Source organism: Neovison vison, chromosome 11, assembly GCF_020171115.1.
Source record: "Neovison vison isolate M4711 chromosome 11, ASM_NN_V1, whole genome shotgun sequence".
Classification (NCBI taxonomy): Eukaryota; Metazoa; Chordata; class Mammalia; order Carnivora; family Mustelidae; genus Neogale; species Neogale vison.
The window spans coordinates 70,665,917-70,685,094 of NC_058101.1; positions in this window are offsets into that span (position 1 = coordinate 70,665,917).

Sequence of the window (19,178 nt, forward strand, 5' to 3'; positions counted from 1 at the left end):
AATAAAAATGGGCAGAAGATATGAACAGACATTTTTCCAAAGAAGACATCCAGATGTCCAACAGACATTTGAAAAGATGCTCAACATCACTGATCATCAGGGAAATGCAACTCAAAACTACAATGGGATACCTCCTCACACCCATCAGAATGGCTAAAAATCAACAACACAAGAAACAACAGGTTTTGAAAAGGATGTGCAGAAAGGAGGACCCTCTCACGCTATTGATGGGAATGCAATCTGGTTCAGCCACTCTGGAAAACGTATGGAGGCCCCTCAAAAAGTTAAAAATAAAAATCTACCCTATGATCCAGCAATTGCACTAATAGGTATTTACCCAAATACAAAAATACTAATCCAAAGGGATCCATGCACCCTGATGTGTATAGCAGCATTAGCTACAAAAGCCAAATTACAGATATAGCCCAAGCGTCCATCCACTAATAAAAAGACAAAGAAGAGGTAGCATGCATATATAAATGTATACACACACGCACACACACACACATATACACATACACATGTACACACACACACACACACACACACAGACACCTGAAACTAATATTACATTGAATAGTAACTAACTGGAATTTAAATAAAAACTTTTCAAAAAACCTGTTTCCCAAGTATTTCCAATGATGATCAAAGAGATGTCTTAAGTATCATTGTACACTCATGAATTTAGATATATTTAATGTGTTTCAAGTTTTTTTAGTTATTATCCTTATTGTCTCAATTTTGGTGAGTGGGAACCTGTTCAAGTTGGCTATTGTACCCTTTTGACAGAATTCTGATAGTCTTTAATTGTATCCTTGCTTTCTAGCCTAAAATATTCTAGATACATCTTGCTTATTACTACCCCCAGACCTAAAAGCAGCCATTTCTCCAGTGAGAATACATATACATACATACACACACACATACATAAATATACACATACATACATAATTATACATATATATATATATTAATATGTAATCATATATTTATATAATCATACATTATCTATTATTTATTAGTATACTATAATATGTATAAGATATATAGAATTTTATATATATGTAATCCTTTTAAGGACAAAAGTTGTCATAAAATCATACTGATATTCTCATTCTAATTCCAAAATACATGTTTTTGCTTATCCTCAGCAATCTTAGAGGCATGTCTCTCTATATTCCATGCCAAACAGCCTGAGTCTTAAGTCTTACCAAGGCTGCTTTATCTTACATCACACACAAATAGTTTTAGAATAGCAATAACAATGAAACCACCAAAGATGTGATTACTAAAAACATAAGTATATAATCAAACTACTGTGATTTATAGCTATTTGGAATAGTTTCTATCTTCACAGTTGTTGCATAACCTGGATGTACATTATGTTCATCTGTCTTACGTTGCATTCCACTTTTTAAGAATTACTTTCTAAAATTCAATTTTAACTATTATTTTAAACATACATTTACAAAGTCAAACATAAAATGAAGTATACTAAAAAATGTATCACTTATATCCCTTATCCCTTCCAAACTTATTTCTCCTTCCTTTTAAAGAAAAACTTGTATTTTAATATTATGATTTATCATCCTATTTAGTGGTAGCATATATATAAACAAAACTTTATCTACCTATTCCTTTTACTCATACTAAAGCCTACTCCAGAGTTCTATATTATATTTTAAAATTAATAATAAACAAATACTAAATTTAAATTAATTAAATTTGAGTAAAATGAAAAATTCAGTTTCTCAGTTTTACTTGTCTCACCAAGTCTGATCTAAAACCAAGGCTGAAGCCCTGATATGGTATCATCCCTTAAAGAAATCACAATTAATCAATTAACCTCAACCACTTATGGCAACTTGATTAAATTCAACCACTTTCTCCTTAGAAATACAAAATTCATTCCAGCCAAGATTGATAGGTACCTTAGGTATGGTTTTGACTTTCCTTCCCACAGTTTCTCAGTTACTTGAAGACTCACGCAATGTCTTGAGCTACTGATATGGGATCCTACTAAATAAGTCTTCGGCCTAAAAGACCAGTTTTCCATCCAAAGATGGGCACCTGTACACAACTCTGGGTTCCACTATGGCCTACAACATACTATACTGTCCAAAAGCTACTTGCCTGATAGGCCAGTAAAATGAATTTTTGGAAGCATATCTGAGGCACCAACTTACACAGGATACCCTGTGAGGACAGAATATAATCTTTCAAGATGAAGGTCATCTTAAATTAATGGCCTTCATACAGCACAATGTCTGCAACAATTAGAATACTTAAGTCTACGAGTCAAGGTGGAGGAAATAGAAATGACCATGCTTAATATCTATCATGGGGACCCACTTGATTTTGTGCTTCACATCTCCACAGTTCTTGATTCTGTGAGTCTATGGTTCCAATTACTGCCTGGTCACACTGGATTCCTCGATCCAAGAAACCACTCGTCAAACATTGATTCCACACTGGCGAGGTTAAATGATCATCAGGAGGATACTACATTACTACTGAATAAAAGAGACTATTTTTGGCACTCAGCTGATTTACTGGGCATTTCATCATATTTGCAGGCCCAGTATTAACTGTAAGTGGCTAAGTATATTAACCACAGGCTGATAAGGGCATGATAAGCAGAGGCTCAGGCGCTGAGGGTCTGGATTATCCTACCAGGCAAGCCACCTACACCATCAGAAGTGCTGTGTGAGAATGATGGGAATGTAGAATAAGTGGTAGAGGGAAAAGATGAGAACATCAACAATTTCCTTAAATATAAGTATAGCAGTCATGTTGGAGGAGGTTACCAAGGGGACTTGACTGCTGTTTGACCCTTGAGTTGGACCGAGGCAAATGGAGGCTCCTTATCCCCTCACCTATCCTTGGAATGTATGTTTTGCCCACTATTCTCACACAAGATCCATTTAAGGACACTACCTTGAAAGCACAATGTGTTTTTGAGATTATGTGTACTGTATCTATGACTACACCCCATTAAGGCTTTATATAAAATCTTAAGATTCTGGCAGACAGGTGCAGTGATCTAATCATCTTGACGCTGCCCAAGACAAGTCTCATATGTAAGTTCCCTTGCTTATTAGAACTGCCACCTATCAATCTGGAGTGGTCATGTCTTTCTGCGGTCTTTGTCCTCTGTGTATGCGGGCCAGTTTCCAATTCTACCTAGGGAACTCCAAAGGTTGTGAATCAACAAGTGGACAGTGCATATCATACTAACTTTCCTATTGTAAAGTTTCCCAAAACTGGAGCTAACTAAAAACACTGAGAAGCTATCAGTGAACAGAGAAAACTCAATGGGAGAAAGAAGTAGAGTTTAGTGGTACAAGTGGTACACTCTACAGATACTGTTAGCATGCCCCTGAGATCTTATTTAGTAGGCAGTGTACTCATCTCCCAGTTGGTCTGAGTATAGTTCACACCTCTAGCTTTCTGCAGACGATTGCCTTAGGCTGACAGGAGTCACCTTGCCCAGAAATGCCCAGGAATTTATGTACCCATCCCCATTAGAGTTGGTCTATGGCCAATGACTATACCATAGTTCATATCCCTTGACTCAGCTAGATGAGACAACCTCTGTACTGCAATTCAATTTGTGCTCCAAAGTACTCCATAGAATCATGTTAGGGCATGATTTCCCATGGTTCCTTCCCTGACACTGTTCTGTTTTCCTTATTCTCTTGCTTTTTTCCTAAATAAATCCTCAATCACTTGCAAAAAAAAAAAAATCTCATCTCAGAAACCCAATCAAAAATCATATTTACGGGGCGCCTGGGTGGCTCAGTGGTTTAAGCCTCTGCCTTCGGCTCAGGTCATGGTCTCAGGGTCCTGGGATCGAGCCCCACATTGGGCTCTCCGCTCAGCGGGGAGCCTGCTTCCCCCTCTCTCTCTGCCTACTTATGATCTCTCTCTATCAAGTAAATAAATAAAAATCTTTAAAAAAAATCATACTTACAGGAGTCTCGGTATTACTACCCTGAATCTGTTGTTTCTATGTGTCCATGTATGTTTGTGGTTGTATAGATTAGGATGAAGTTAGTGAATAATTTTGTGATATTCTAAGTCTACCATTCCCAGTGTCATTGCAATTATCACCCAGCACCCTACCACTTTTGTGGTAGAAGAAAATAAATATAGATGTAAAGTGATAGAGATTTAAAAAAAAAAAAAACCTCTTAAAATTAAAAATTTTTTAAAAACCTCTTTTTATCTAAATTTTGATTGGAAGCTCATCTTCATGAGATATTTTTTCTTAAGATACTTTTTGAAAGACAAAGGTCATAGTTCTGTACATTAAAAAGATCTACAAATTATGACAGATTCAGTGGCAAAATGCTCAGATTGTCTTGAAAATACTATTTTCCAATAAAAGTAACCAGGGCTCCTTGACATTATTCTGATTAACTATATTCAGAATCAGAATCATGAACTCTAAGTTCACAACAAAGTGTATACCAGATGAACCTGAAATATCCCATCATAACAGATAACAAGGTGATTATCTAACATTATTTGGAACCAACTTAAAGAGGCTTGCACTGGCCATAGATAGGGTAATTTTGTAAGGATAGCAACTGTAATAAATTGAAATAAAGCCAATATGCTTAAATCCATGAGTTAATAATAATACTAAAAGAGCAAAACAAAACAAATTGTGCACTGCTACAAAACAAACTATAGACAATGCTAGCAAATTCAATTCAATTAAAGATAGTAGAAATGGCCAAATCTCTCAAATTAGATCACAGACTTTACAAAGCTAGAAATGTTCTATCACAAAGTACTGCTTCCAATTTCTTACCCAATTTCAGATTTTTTTTCAATTTCTAAGGTTATATAATTCAATAAGGTTAAAAACAAAATCAAATGCATGCATAATGTTAATTTATATAAAAATATAACTAATAAAAATAATTTAATTGGTGTCCCCATTAATTGTATTTCTAATATTTAAGGATATGAAGTATAATTTTTGAGTAATAGAATATTAGAATAACCTTAGAGATTATAAGCCAATATCTCATTTTACAGATCAAGTAGTTGAGGATTTTCTTTCTAAGACCTCATCTATATAGCTATGGTAAGACACTATTTCCATTAGAGAGTTGAATGTTGGTTCTGAAGAGCATTGCATGTGGGATGTCTGTTCCTCCCTTTTTCCAACATGGCAGAAGGTCTGCTTTTATTGTTACTGCTACATGCTGAGTTCTTGTTGAAGCCTTTGGGTGTGTTGGAAAAACATTTTGTTTTCCTTCTGCTCATGAATTGATAGGCTTTACTTTTTGGCAATTATTTTTATGGCTCATAATCGTTACAATGAGGAAGTTACTGTGGTGGGACACAGATGCATAAACTCCTGCCCAAACTTGTTTGTGGCTCTGTGGAAGAAGAGAAAGTCTGCTAAATAAAGGAAGTAGTCAGCAGGGCTGATCTGGAAGCAATCCTGGAGACAGCTGCCAGAGAGAACAGTGTTCTGGAGACCCTGTGGCCAGGACAGGCTGGGGGTGGAAGGGGAGTGGAGGGGGTGGTATGTGATGATCATAAGTTGAAAGTTCACAGATGATCTGCCATTACACTGTAAACATATTTCTTTGATGAGTGAGTACACGTAGTAATGCCAAGCAGAGGGATGGGAATGTGAAACATAGAAAACTCACTCTGCAGAGGCAGAAACACTTAACGGAATTAAGCTGATAAAAGGCCTTTAAACTCGTAAGTGAAATCCAGTGAGCTACTAACAAGAAAGATCTTTATAATCTCAAATATGTTAGGTAAATTTTAATTAATCTATACAAAAAAGTCAAGCAATTAATTTTTTTCTTGAGAGAACACAGTGTTTTCTATGAGAAGACTATTGTTGGCCACACCCCCTATTAGAATGAGGGGTACAATTCTTAATCTCATAATGAATGTGGAAAGATATTCACCAAAGAAAACAGTTACGTCAGATCCAGCTGTAGTGAGTTCATAGGAGTGTTTAAATTCCTTTATTGCTCTGGACCTTTCTGATGCTCAGTTTCTCCATATATAAAATGATGTATCATCATATATATCTCCTAAGTTTACCATCAGAGCCAAACAAATAATATATGCACAGCGGAGTCCTCTGTTGTCTCACAACACCTTCCTTCTGCTAAAATGGCAGAGTTGAATAGTTGCAACGGGGGCATATGGTCCACAAAGCATAAAATATTTACCATCTGGCTTCTTTTTAGAAAGAGCATGTGCATGCATGTGCAAGTGGTGGGAGGTGGGGTTGGGATGGGAGGGGCAAATGGAGAGGGAGGGAGAGAATCTTTTTCTTTCTTTCTTTCTTTCTTTCTTTCTTTCTTTCTTTCTTTCCCCCCTTAAAGAGAGAGAGAGAGAGCCCAGAGGGAAGGAACAGAGGGAGGGGGAGAAGAGAATCCCAACCAGGCTCCACGCTCAGCACAGAGCCTAAGGCAGGGCTCAATGTCACAACCCAGAGATCATGACCTGAGCCAAAATCAAGCGTCTGCCACTTGGGGCACCTGGGTGGCTCATTTGGTTAAGCATCTGATTTTTGGTTTCAGCTCAGGTGATCTCATGGTCGTAATACTGAGCCCCATTTCCAGCTCCAGGCTCAGTGTGGAGTCTGCATCAGATTCTCTCTCCCTCTCTCTCTGCTTTTCCCATTGCTTGTGTGCTTTCTCTCTCTCTCTCTCAAATAAATTTAAATAAAATCTTTTAAAAAAGAAGAAGGAGGAGGAGTGGGGGGAGGAGGAAGAGAAGAAGAAGGGGGTCAGATGCTTACTGAGCCACGCAGATGCCCCTTCTATCTGACTTCTTACAGAAAAGTTTCTTGATCCTAATCTAAATCAACAGTACTAAATAAGTACTTGCACATTAGAGACTCACCCAGGACCCCAAATTCTGAACTGCTTCCTATTGAATCTCAGCAATATCAGGCTAAAAGAAAACAGAAGCTCACTGAGTCAGTCTAGAGCCAATATTCCTGTGGAAAACACAATTAGCATTTGAAATGAGTAATCTCAAGGATGTGCTATTTCTTTTTTTTTTTCCTTAAGATTTTATTTATTTATTTGTCAGAGAGTGTGGGACAGAGAGCACAAGCAGGTGGAGCTGCAGGCAGAGGGAGAAGCAGGCTCCCCACTGAGCAAGGATCTTGATGTGGGACTTGATCCCAGGACCCTAGGATCATGACCTGAGCCAAAGGCAGACACTTAAACAACAGAGCCACACAGGCATCCCAAGGATGTGCTATTTCTAAAATCCTCCAGGTACTAGTATATAAAAAGTCATAGTCCGGAAAATTACCTCCCTTGATTACTTTGCTTCATTTCTTCACAGCAATTTCTTATAGGACTAAAATTTTAAATGTTGACCTTAATCTTATGAAGAACAATTCTGTACCTTAAATAGGACTCAAGTTCAAGTACTTGTCCATTATGCTCTAAAATATTCTTTGGGGAATCTATGTTAAAGGGACATTTTAATTGATTCTACCTACACTGTGACTGTAAGACCATGTTATAACCTCAGAAAGTATGCATTGTATTTCCACTTGTAAAAAAAAAAATAGTCTTGCATTCAATATTAGGGACAGCTGGTAAAAGCTCTTATTTTCATTTTTAGTGTGATATGGACTACATAATTTAATCCTTTACACTTCCCTTTTTTCAATCTGGCGTATGGAGAGACAGAAAAATAAAGCTGGGGGCATCACGTTACCTGATTTCAAGCTTTATTACAAAGCTGTGATCACCAAGACAGCATGGTACTGGCATAAAAACAGACACATAGACCAGTGGAACAGAGTAGAGAGCCCAGATATGGACCCTCAACTCTATGGTCAATTAATCTTCAACAAAACAGGAAAAAATATACAGTGGAAAAAAGACAGTCTCTTCAATAAATGGTGTTGGAAAAACTGGACAGCTATATGCAGAAGAATGAAACTCGACCATTCTCTTACACCGTACACAAAGATAAACTCAAAATGGATAAAAGACCTCAATGTGAGACAGGAATCCATCAGAATCCTAGAGGAGAACATAAGCAGTAATCTCTTCGATATCAGCCACAGCAACTTCTTTCAAGATATATCTCCAAAGGCAAAGGAAACAAAAGCAAAAATAAACTTTGGGGACTTCATCAAAATCAAAAGCTTCTGCACAGCAAAGGAAACAGTCAAAAAAACAAAGAGGCAACCCACGGAATGGGAGAAGATATTTGCAAATGACAGTACAGACAAAAGGTTGATATCCAGGATCTATAATGAACTCCTCAAACTCAACCCACACGAAACACAAACACAACAAAAAATGGGCAGAAGATATGAACAGACACTTCTCCAATCAAGACATACAAATGGCTATCAGACACATGAAAAAATGCTCATCATCATTAGCCCTCAGGGAGATTCAAATTAAAACCACATTGAGATATCACCTTACACCAGTTAGAATGGCCAAAATTAACAAAACAGGAAACAACATGTGTTGGAGAGGATGTGGAGAAAGGGGAACCCTCTTACACTGTTGGTGGGAATGCAAGTTGGTGCAGCCTCTTTGGAGAACAGTGTGGAGATTCCTCAAGAAATTAAAAATAGAGCTTCCCTACGACCCTGCAATTGAACTCCTGGGTATTTACCCCAAAGACACAGATGTCGTGAGAAGAAGGGCCATCTGTACCCCAATGTTTATAGCAGCAGTGGCCACAGTCGCCAAACTATGGAAAGGTCCAAGATGCCCTTCAACGGATGAATGGATAAGGAAGATGTGGTCCATATACACTATAGAGTATTATGCCTCCATCAGAAAGGTTGAATACCCAACTTTTGTAGCTATATGGACGGGACTGGAAGAGATTATGCTGAGTGAAATAAGTCAAGCAGAGAGAGTCAATTATCATATGGTTTCACTTATTTGTGGAGCATAACAAATAGCATGGAGGACAAGGGGTGTTAGAGAGGATAAGGGAGTTGGGGTAAATTGGAAGGGGGGGTGAATCACGAAAGACTATGGACTCTGAAAAACAATCTGAGGGGTTTGAAGTGGCGGGGGCGGTGGGAGGTTGGGGTGCCAGGTGGTGGGTATTATAGAGGGTACAGATTGCATGGAGCACTGGGTGTGGTGAAAAAATAATGAATACTGTTTTTCTGAAAATAAATAAATTGAAAAAATTTAAAAAAAAAAAAAAAAGAAGAAGTCAGCTTGGAAGTCTAACTTGGAAGAGGAGAACTAGCTGGACCTGAAGCTTCCCCTCCCCTCAGAAATTCAAATGCCCAAAAGGTTGTCAGGTGCTAGCAACTAGCAAACTGATTTTTCTCCACCCACAAAGCTGCCCTTATGTTCACTGCATAAAGACAGAAGCAGTAATGAGGCAGGTCCCTTGCTTAAAGCAAAATCTATGAGTATCCAGATAGATTCAGCCTACTGCACAAGATTCAAAGCCCCCAGGAGCCCTCCTGACCATTCTTCCCAGGAGGTATAGCCAGCACATACTGACAGTGCTTGCTCTTCTAAGCCCTTTTACTAGAAAACTCAGAGCTAAATCTTGAGGTGAAATGCCTTAGGCCTTATGACGTACGCATTTCAATATTCATTATGGTTCTTGTTTTTGTTTTTTATAAATCGGTCCTATTATGTCTATTATTATAAGCCAGTTCAAATCTTTTTCAGAAGCACACAGAGTATAAATAATAAATAAGTGAAATAAGTAAATCCCTTTTCTTTGCCCAGCATGTGCTATGTACTTTAGAGGACATGAGAAAACATAATCACTGCTCTCCCAGAGATTTCAGTATCAATTGGGGGATGAGAAATATACATGTTAAACAACTATGGAATATTGTAAGACCACCATTCTTTATCAGTTGTCTGATACAGACTGTATCTATTAATAGAGATTCAGAAAGAGGTGCATTCAATATAAGCAGAATTGGTCAGAGAAAGCTTCATATATAGGATGAGATACATTCTATTTCACATCACTTCCTGAGCTTAAAGCTCCCCAACCAGTGTGCCAAGTAGATATCGATACCCTCTTCTCCCAGGGTAGCTGGGCAGGGCAGGAGGCAGCAAGAGCAGCATCTGATTGGGAGCAGCCCACTCTAAGCTCTGAACTGCCCTCAGTTTTACTCTAGTGGGTCACATAAACATTATCATTTTCTTTCTGTGAAAAGCAGTCTCATGACTGGGTCCAGGGAAAGCAAAACTTTTACTGTATTAATTTCAGCTTCCCATATTTCATTGCATTCAGTAAAATTTCCCTTAAACAAAATCCAGCTTATCTGAATCTTTCTGGCTGAACTGTTGGCTTTGCAAACAGTTTTCAAAAATTTACAGTCTCATAAAATCAGTCACTGTGCCTGCTTGCTAGAAGCAATTCTGGCCAACTAAATAGTTCATTCACTCATTCCCTCTGGGTATTCAATAGCTTCTTGTTAGCTGATTGTTGCTACCATAAAAAATAATCTCTTTCTTTTCCACGACTATTTAGGCAAGTTTACTTTCCATCATACTTGATATTATGTATATATATATATGTGTGTGTGTGTGTGTGTGTGTGTATGTGTGTATATATATATAATTATATATATACAATTCAAATATATATTCAGATTAACATATATAATCTGTATTGGTCTATGTACTTGAGAGTAACATCTTTTATCACAAAAATAGAGGAAAATAGACTTTGATTTATTACCAGTCATCAGGCTTCTACCTTCACATTTCTAGCTCTGCCAAAAGTTTAAGTTCTTTAAGGGAATGGATTTCTAATCACTTTCATCACCCAAACAGTATCTTTACATTAAAGAACTACAAGGCAGTGAGAACTAAAATAAAGAGAAAACTTCCAAATGTTATGTTTGGCAATGTAACGAATCTACAGATACAAATGTAAAAAAAAAAAAAAAAAAAAAATCAACAACTTGGAAAAAGAAAATAGAAAAATAAGGGAAAGAAAATGAAAACAAAAAACAAAACAAAAAAACCCCCCACATATATAAAGTGCTCTGAGAACCTTTCAGTGTCAAGGAAGAGACCCTAGACATAGTTTTCTAGAATATCATTCAGGCTTTCAGGCATGTACCAAAGACCCTTCCTTCAAAAGAGAACCCAGCAGTAGCTTCCAGATGGAGGTGTCTGGCTAAGCATCCTTCTGTACTCACTGTGAATGCTTCCAAAGTTCATGTCCTATCAAATGCAAATGTGCTTTTGTTTCTTTCTTTATTTTGAATCTTCCATATCTTAAAAAGATTTTTAAAAAAGCTTAAAAATATCCTGCAATTACTCTGACTTCCTATAAGTGAATTTTCTATAGTCAATAGAAAACATCAACTCCCAATTATTCAGATCTTATGTGTTTTGATGCCTACAATGAAGTCTAAATCAGGACTGGCACATTTTTTCTCCAACTGTCAAATAGTAAATACTTCAGCTCATGGACCAGACCTTCTGTGTTGCAACTTGTCAACTTTGTGGTTGTAGGGGGACGGCAGCCATAGACACTACATTACCAAATGGCCATAGCTCTGTTTCCATAAAACTTGATTTATAAACACTGACATTTGAATTTAATGTAATTTTCTAATCACAAAATAGGATTCTTCTGATTTTTTTCAGTAACTTAAAAATGTAAAAATAGATTTTTATCTTGTGGGCTGTACGAAAACAAGCTGTTTTTGGTCCTCTGGATACCCTGTCTTGACCTCTGGCCTAGATTATTGGTTTGCAATTCGTGGCTCATAAACTCTATGTTGGTGGGTGGGAGAGGGGAGTTTGGAGCAGAGTTATTACAAGGAATCTTCAAATGAAGCACTGTCTCTAAACCAGATAACCTGTCTAATGTATATGCTATTTTCCAAATGTACATAGCTATAATTGAAAGTAGTAAAATAAAAAATCACAGTACCTTCAAGGAATTTAACAAGATAGTACAAGATAGTCAAATAGATTTTAACCCACCTGTTCCTAAAGAGTTGCTTTATTTTGTGTTTGTTTAATAAGAGTGTATCAGCTTTAATCTTTAGAATGAAATGAGGTACAAACAGAACAATCAGAATAAATGAAAGAAGAAAGAAAGGGAGGAAGGAAGGAAGGAAACAAGGGAGGGAATGACAAAGGGAGGGAGAAAGATCTGAACAAGGCAAGACCAAGCAAGACAAAAGAGTATGATCTCACTGGGACTGAAAGATGGCAAACAATTAAGAGAGATAGAGAGGTAGGCACTGTTTTCAGTAAAGCACTCATGTTTCAAGTGATGATTTCTAATCCTTCCATGACAGATCAACCCATAACATGAGAACAACTATATATCGGTGTCACAAATGTTTATTTCATAAGCACAATTTCTAAACCTAGATCATTCCTTTGCTTACATGCAAAGTCTCCAAGGGAGCCAAGAAGACAAGCCTTTATGTCCAGTACTAAGTTACAAGTTCACAGGGAAGAAAAGCAACCAACAAAAAGGACTTGGGATGCTGGGAAGATTATAATTATGTTAATAATATGATAATAATAAATGAATAGGAGTAATAAGAGTAAAAAATAACATATACAGAAGTCCATTTTGGTATCTAATAGGATGGATGCAGTTAATTTGGCAAATTGACAAAGAGAAAAAAACATTTCTGGATACTTGAGAAAACAAAAAATACTATTTTTACAAAGAATTTTAATTACAGATATGCTTGATTATGGCCACTGCATTTATTACAAAACTAAATTGCTAACTAAAAGAACTGAAATCCAGTTGTGAGTAAATATGCTAAAATTTAGGGGCACCTAGATGGCTCAGTCGTTAAGCGTCTGCCTTTGGCTCGGGTCATGATCCCAAGGCCCTGGAATCAAGCCCCGCACCAAGCTCCCTGCTCAGAGGGAAGCCTGCTTCTTCCTCTTCCATTCCCCCTGCTTGTGTTCCCTCTATCGCTGTCATTTAAATACGTTATGATAGAATTTATTAAATGTTACCCCATAATGAGATCATAATAATTAATCTTTAAATATATCTGACTATAAGTTATATTTTATGGTTTCTGTATATTAAAAGGACATATATGAATGTGTATATATATTTATTGGTTTTCATTGTCCAAACAAAATCTAATATTGTAAAAATGAAAACCAATATTTTCAGGAATAAAGAAACTAACAGCATGAAAAAATTAGAATGAAAAGAAGAGAAAGAAGATAGAGAGGTGAAGTAGGAGGAGTAAGAAAAAAAGAGGACAAGCAGAGGAGAAAGAAAAAGAAATAGTGGATGTTTGGGGCCCATGCATGGAGTATTGTGTTTTAGTCTCTCAAGCTAATATTCTAGAGAAGGGATGGGGTAAACATTATTATGCATGAAGAATTAAAGAGGGTCTGAACACAAATAAGAGTTCAAGATATTTAGCTCCAAAAACTTAAATCTATACCTTTTTTTTAAGATTCCTTTGAATACAAGACTCCAGTATACTCCGTGGAGGGAAGGAAGAATTTCTGATTGGAGTAGTTTACCTTAAGACATAAAAAGAGGTGAGAGGGATGCTGTCATATCATTCGTAAATGATGCTTCCAGACCTCTGGTGTAGAGTTAACAAGTAGTTTTTATCCCCTTCTTTAGAATAACCTGCTTCAAAGTAGCTCAGGTAAGATGTATGTTGTCGATATGTGTGTTTATTCCTTTTCCTTCCTCATCCTTTGCCCTTGTCTGTGGAGGTATTTACTGACAGCAGCACAGACCAAGAGTTGTCCCTTCATTGTCCGGTCTCCCTTTCTTCTTTGGTCCCAGAAGTTCCAGCTGGGGACATAGCACTCCACTGAAGACTCTATTTCTCAGCTGTCTTACTACCACAGGTGGCCGTGTAAATAGGTTCTGGTCAGGAAAGAAGTGGAAAGGACTTTGTGATTTCTGGGGTCCACCTTTCAAAAGAACAGAGCGTGATCCCCTCTCCTCCTTCATTCCTTCAATATCTTTTCTTGAAGGCCATGTCATGGCTGAATCTAGAGTAACCATACGTCTCTCTGACCTCTATGCCCATGACTTACTTTACATCATTTCTCATAGCACAGATTACCTTAACATAATGAACATTAATTACTCATTATACTCATGTTGTCACTCTTCTGTAGGAAAAGTCCGGGTTTTTTGTGGGTGAAGGGTTGCCTGTTTTGTTTCCCTAGCACCTAAAACACCTCAAGATACATAGAATGTGCTCAATAAATGATTATTGGATAATGAATATTCATATGAACAGAATCAGGAGAGCTTGAAAAATCAGAAATTTATAAATAATCTTGAAATCTCTAGGAACAACATTTAGTTTGGATTATGAACGTTAAACAAACCATCCTAAATATTTGCTTAAATACTTTCTTAACATGACCACTCTATTTCTTTTTCTGAAATTTTGTTTGTGTAGCATAAAGAAGAAAAGAAGTGGGAAAGGCAAAAATCATTTATAATTTTTTTTTCTTTCAATCAAAATCCAAAATCCAAAGGAGAAAGAGGGTCAAAATTTAGACATTAAAAAAAGGCGGGGGGGGGGAGAAGGGGGAACTTAGGTGGCTTAGTCAGTTAGGTGCCCAACTCTTGGTTTCAGCTCAGGTTGTGATCTCATGGTGGTGGGATAGAGCCACCTGGGGCTCCAGGCTTAGTGCACAGCTTTAAAAAAGGTAAAAATAAATAGATAGATAGATAGATAAAATGGAGGAAAATGAGAGAGGAGAGGAGCCATATATTTGGATTCGGCAAGCAAACAATAAGACAAATAAATAATCCTTTATTGTCAGAAACCTTTATTGGAACAATAATTTAAAAGCATGTAAATATTAAGCACAGCACATGTGTAGACATTATTCCCCTTCTAAATGATGGAAAATATACAATTAGCTCCATCTCATCAAGGGAAAATAAGTCAGAAGGAAGTAATCAACTTCATTATATCTTCTAGGATTAGGAACAAGGAGGCCTCCACTATTCATTGAAAAAAAATACTCATCTAGCCTGTTATCGGCCAAGCACTCTTCTAATTACTGTGAATAGGATAGTGAATAAAACACAAACCTTGCTAACAAAGAATTTACACTCTAGCTGGCGCAGTCAATACACAAATAAATGAGTGAATATTAAGCTATGATTTATGGTGACAGGTGTTAAGAAGAAATAGAATGCTGGATAAAGGGGTAAAGGTTAGGAGAATGAGAAACTTGGTATTTATACACACTGATCAGAGAGGGAGTTTTGATAAGGTGGTACTTGGACAAAAACTAAAGGATGTTAGAGAGTAAGACATGATTATTTGTGGAAAGGGTACTGCAGGTTGCAGAAACAGCAATAAAGCCAGTGTGGCTGAAGGAAGGGAATGAGGGGGAAGAAATATGAGAAGATGTCGGGGGTTGCAGAGGCCCAACTGATTATGGTCTTTAAGTTTTACCCTGAGTTATGCTGCAAGATTCTGAGTAGAGAAGTGACAGGATCTACCTTTCAAGACAGCTCCATTAAGAACAGAGTGTAAGGGGGAAGGTAGAAGGAGGGGCCCAATGTCCCAATTACTGTAACAATCCTGGCCACAGGAGGCAATGGCTGGAATTGGGAGGTAGCATGAGGCGGCATGGACGTGGTCAGGTTAATTCCAAAAAGATTATCTTCTTTCCTTCTCTTCATACACACATATTTTTCATTATAAATGCACAGGATATTTTCACACACAATGAAGTTACACTTCAAAATATAAGCAATTATCAATGAAAAATGAATAACAAAACTAATATTCCCAAAAAGTATCCTTCTATTGTCTTGGAGTAGATAAATGCAGAGATCAATCGTGTCAATTTCTTAAACTACAAGGTAAGTTGTTTTCTGCCTGCAAAAGCCCAAGTAATAGTCCTTCTATTTCCTTACCAGACTTTCAATCCCTTCAGCATACAACCAAGAAAAGTATTTATGGATGGTAGCTACTAATGACAAAGTGGGTCCTTGGACAGTGATTTATTAATTCTATAGTGCCAAAAGTCCCAAAAATAATGATCATGAAAACACAAATAAATTTTTACTTTTATTAAAAGTTCTGCCCAAGTATCAACATCTCCCCTGAGAAGAATTTACATTTACAGTTGAATCCAATGACCCCTCTGCGAGACACTATAAAAGGAGTAAGTGTGGCAATGTGTGTGTGTGTGCACATATATACACACATATATATGTGCACACATATGTGTTTAAATAACCACCCCCAAGCACTAAAAACACTTCTCAAATGACAGGTTTCGTTTTTACTATCACAGTAAGCAGATATTATTTTGAAAAGCAATTTACCTTCTGTTAATTACAGTACTTTCTTTTTTTCTTTTTTTCAAATAATCACAAAAGTGTGCATATTTTGAAGAACTGGTAGGCTTAACAATGAGCTATCAACCATTTAGATCTCTTTATTTTCAATCTATGCTGTGACTTTGGAATGGAGAGAGGAAAAAACAGTAACAAGAAAGAAAACCAGACCATGCAAACTCAGCAGCTCTAGTGAGAGGCTTTTCCTTGCCTATTAATTTCTCAGGAGAAGGTAAGTCCTATTTTCTCCTGGAATATTTCTTCCTCATCTTAAAAAATGGCTAATATTTATTGAGCATTTGTTATATGCCTGGCAATATTTTTATTGCTAATAACAATTAACAATTGTTAAGTCCTAAGACTCAATATAAATTAGCTCATTTGATTATCATAATTCACCCATGTTAAATAAGGACACTGTAGCCAGAAATGTTAAGCAACATTCCCAAGGTCTCCCAACAGGCAACAGGCACACTGTGACTGGCAGTGTGACACAGAGACCCCTCACCTGTTATGCCCCACCCCTCCCTATCTACTTTTACAAGATTGTTCAGTGATGCTCTTGTGAACTATAGCATAACTTCTTCTATGGTCTCGTCTCTTCTGTTCAACTTAATCCTTCACATTTCAGATTCACTGAAAGGGTCCTTCTGCCTTTACTCTTAACAGGATGTCATTCAATTTCTCTCCTTTTTTGAAACAAGATAATTCACTTCTAAGAGAACATATTAAAAATCAGCATGTAACTGACAAGGGGCTGCAGACCATGAAGGGGCTTTATCTTTCTATTTGTTATACCATCTAATCTTCTCTGGCAACAAAATTGATAGAGCACAACTAATCTCATTTTTTGCAATGGCCCTTCTAATAAAAACAGAAATGTAATTTTGATATGTCTGGATATGTGCATATAAATAGAAGCTGCTTACTACTCTCACCTCCATCCAGCCATCCTCTTTACCATAGTGACAGCTGCTTAGTTTTCCCCATAATGTGTGTTACTCATTTTTATCAGGTCTATTTCTCTTCGAACTTGTCTTTCGTGGGTGAGGACCTAATTGCCCTTAGATCCTGTTATTCTCTTGTCTTATCTATGTCAGCTGCTCTAATGAGCCCATGGTGACAGGAAAGAGATAATTCAGATCACTGGAGAGAAGGGCAAATAAATAGGAAGACAAAAAAAACTCTTGTGGACCAAGAGTTGAAAGTCAGATGTTTTAAGGGAATTACTTTTTGCTTATCAGGACATGCTTTTCAGAGTACTCATAATTTTATTTTCTTGTGTGTTTCTTTTCTGTTGACATCTACATATTTTTGGCCTACTAAAAGGAACATGGACTCAGGAAGCAGAAAGACTTTTAACAAAGGCTCTGCTACTCCCCTGACATGTGATCTTAAGCAACTTATTTAACTTATTTCAGCCCCAGTTTCTTCATGTATAAAATGGAGGTAAACACACATACAAAAAAGGGTGTCATAAAAAGTAAACTGAATTATGTATATAAAGCCCTTAGGACAGAGAACAGAATGTAGTATACACACATGTAAACATATATATGCTTAGTTGGTATAAATAATAGCTCCCTTTTCATGTTTATTCATAGTCACCTCATATTTAATATGGATTATATACATAATTTGGGGCACACTGTATAGAGAAAAAATAACTTTTATTAGCAAAGACTATATATATCCATAGACAGAAAGAATGATTTGAAGGATTAGTTCACTTGTTTAATAAAGGGAGATTTTTTAAAAAGCCTGAAAATGCCATACTTCAAAATGAGAAGTTCTAATATTATTTCAAAAGAATTTCATTAAGTTCTGATAATTAAAAAATATAAATTAATATGTATGGATGTCAAATCTAGGTCTAGGCAAGTTGAAGAAGACAATATAAGCTCTAATAAAGTTTTCACATCCTGCATTGATTTCCAATAAAATAAATTTTTAGCAAAATACATCTTTTATTCATGTTTCTCACTATTCATTGTGATAATTCCATATGGTAAAAGATTTTTCAAGAAATACTGCGAGTGAATGCTAAAATAGGGGAAGGCTCTTTGCTTTAGATATAAACCCTTTTGTGCCAACACCTACTTTATCTGGCTATTACAGGTCCTGTATGCAGGAGAATACTTAATACATATACCACATGTTGGGTGCCTGGGTAGCTCAGTGGGTTAAAGCCTCTGCCTTCAGCTCAGGTCATGATCCCAGGGTCCTTGGATCAAGCCCCACATCAGGCTCTCTGCTCAGGGGGGAACCTGCTTCCCTTCCTCTCTCTCTGCCTGCCTTTCTGCCTACTTGTGATCTCGGTCTTTCAAATAAATAAATAAAATCTTAAAAAAAAATACATATACCACATGACAGTGAAAGCTCTCCAATTTATGTCAACCAAATCTACCACATTGTTTCTTTTTAGAAATGAAATACATTGTCTGCTAAGGCTTCTAGACTAACAATGTGATGGTAGGAAATTTAATCAACAATAAACCACTCATTGTTCCTCATCAGCAAAACAAGATCAGACTAGATTTTTCTCCAGGACTCTCCCAACTTTATTCACATTTATTAAACAGATACTAAATAATTATTTACTCTGTAACTATTTTACTCTGTGAAACAAAAACCAAAAACCAAAAAACAAACAAAAAACAAAACGAACAAGCAGTATTGAACAGGGAGTCAGAGGAGGGAGAAAGAAAAAAATGAATATTCACGGCCCTTCCACAAAGGATTTATTATCAGCTAGGTACATCATTGAGGCAGCTAGGGGCCACATATGCTTCAATCTTCTTCTCGTAAAAGAATGAAGTCGTGTCCCAGAGCCTCAGCACTCTCACTGACCATGCTGACCA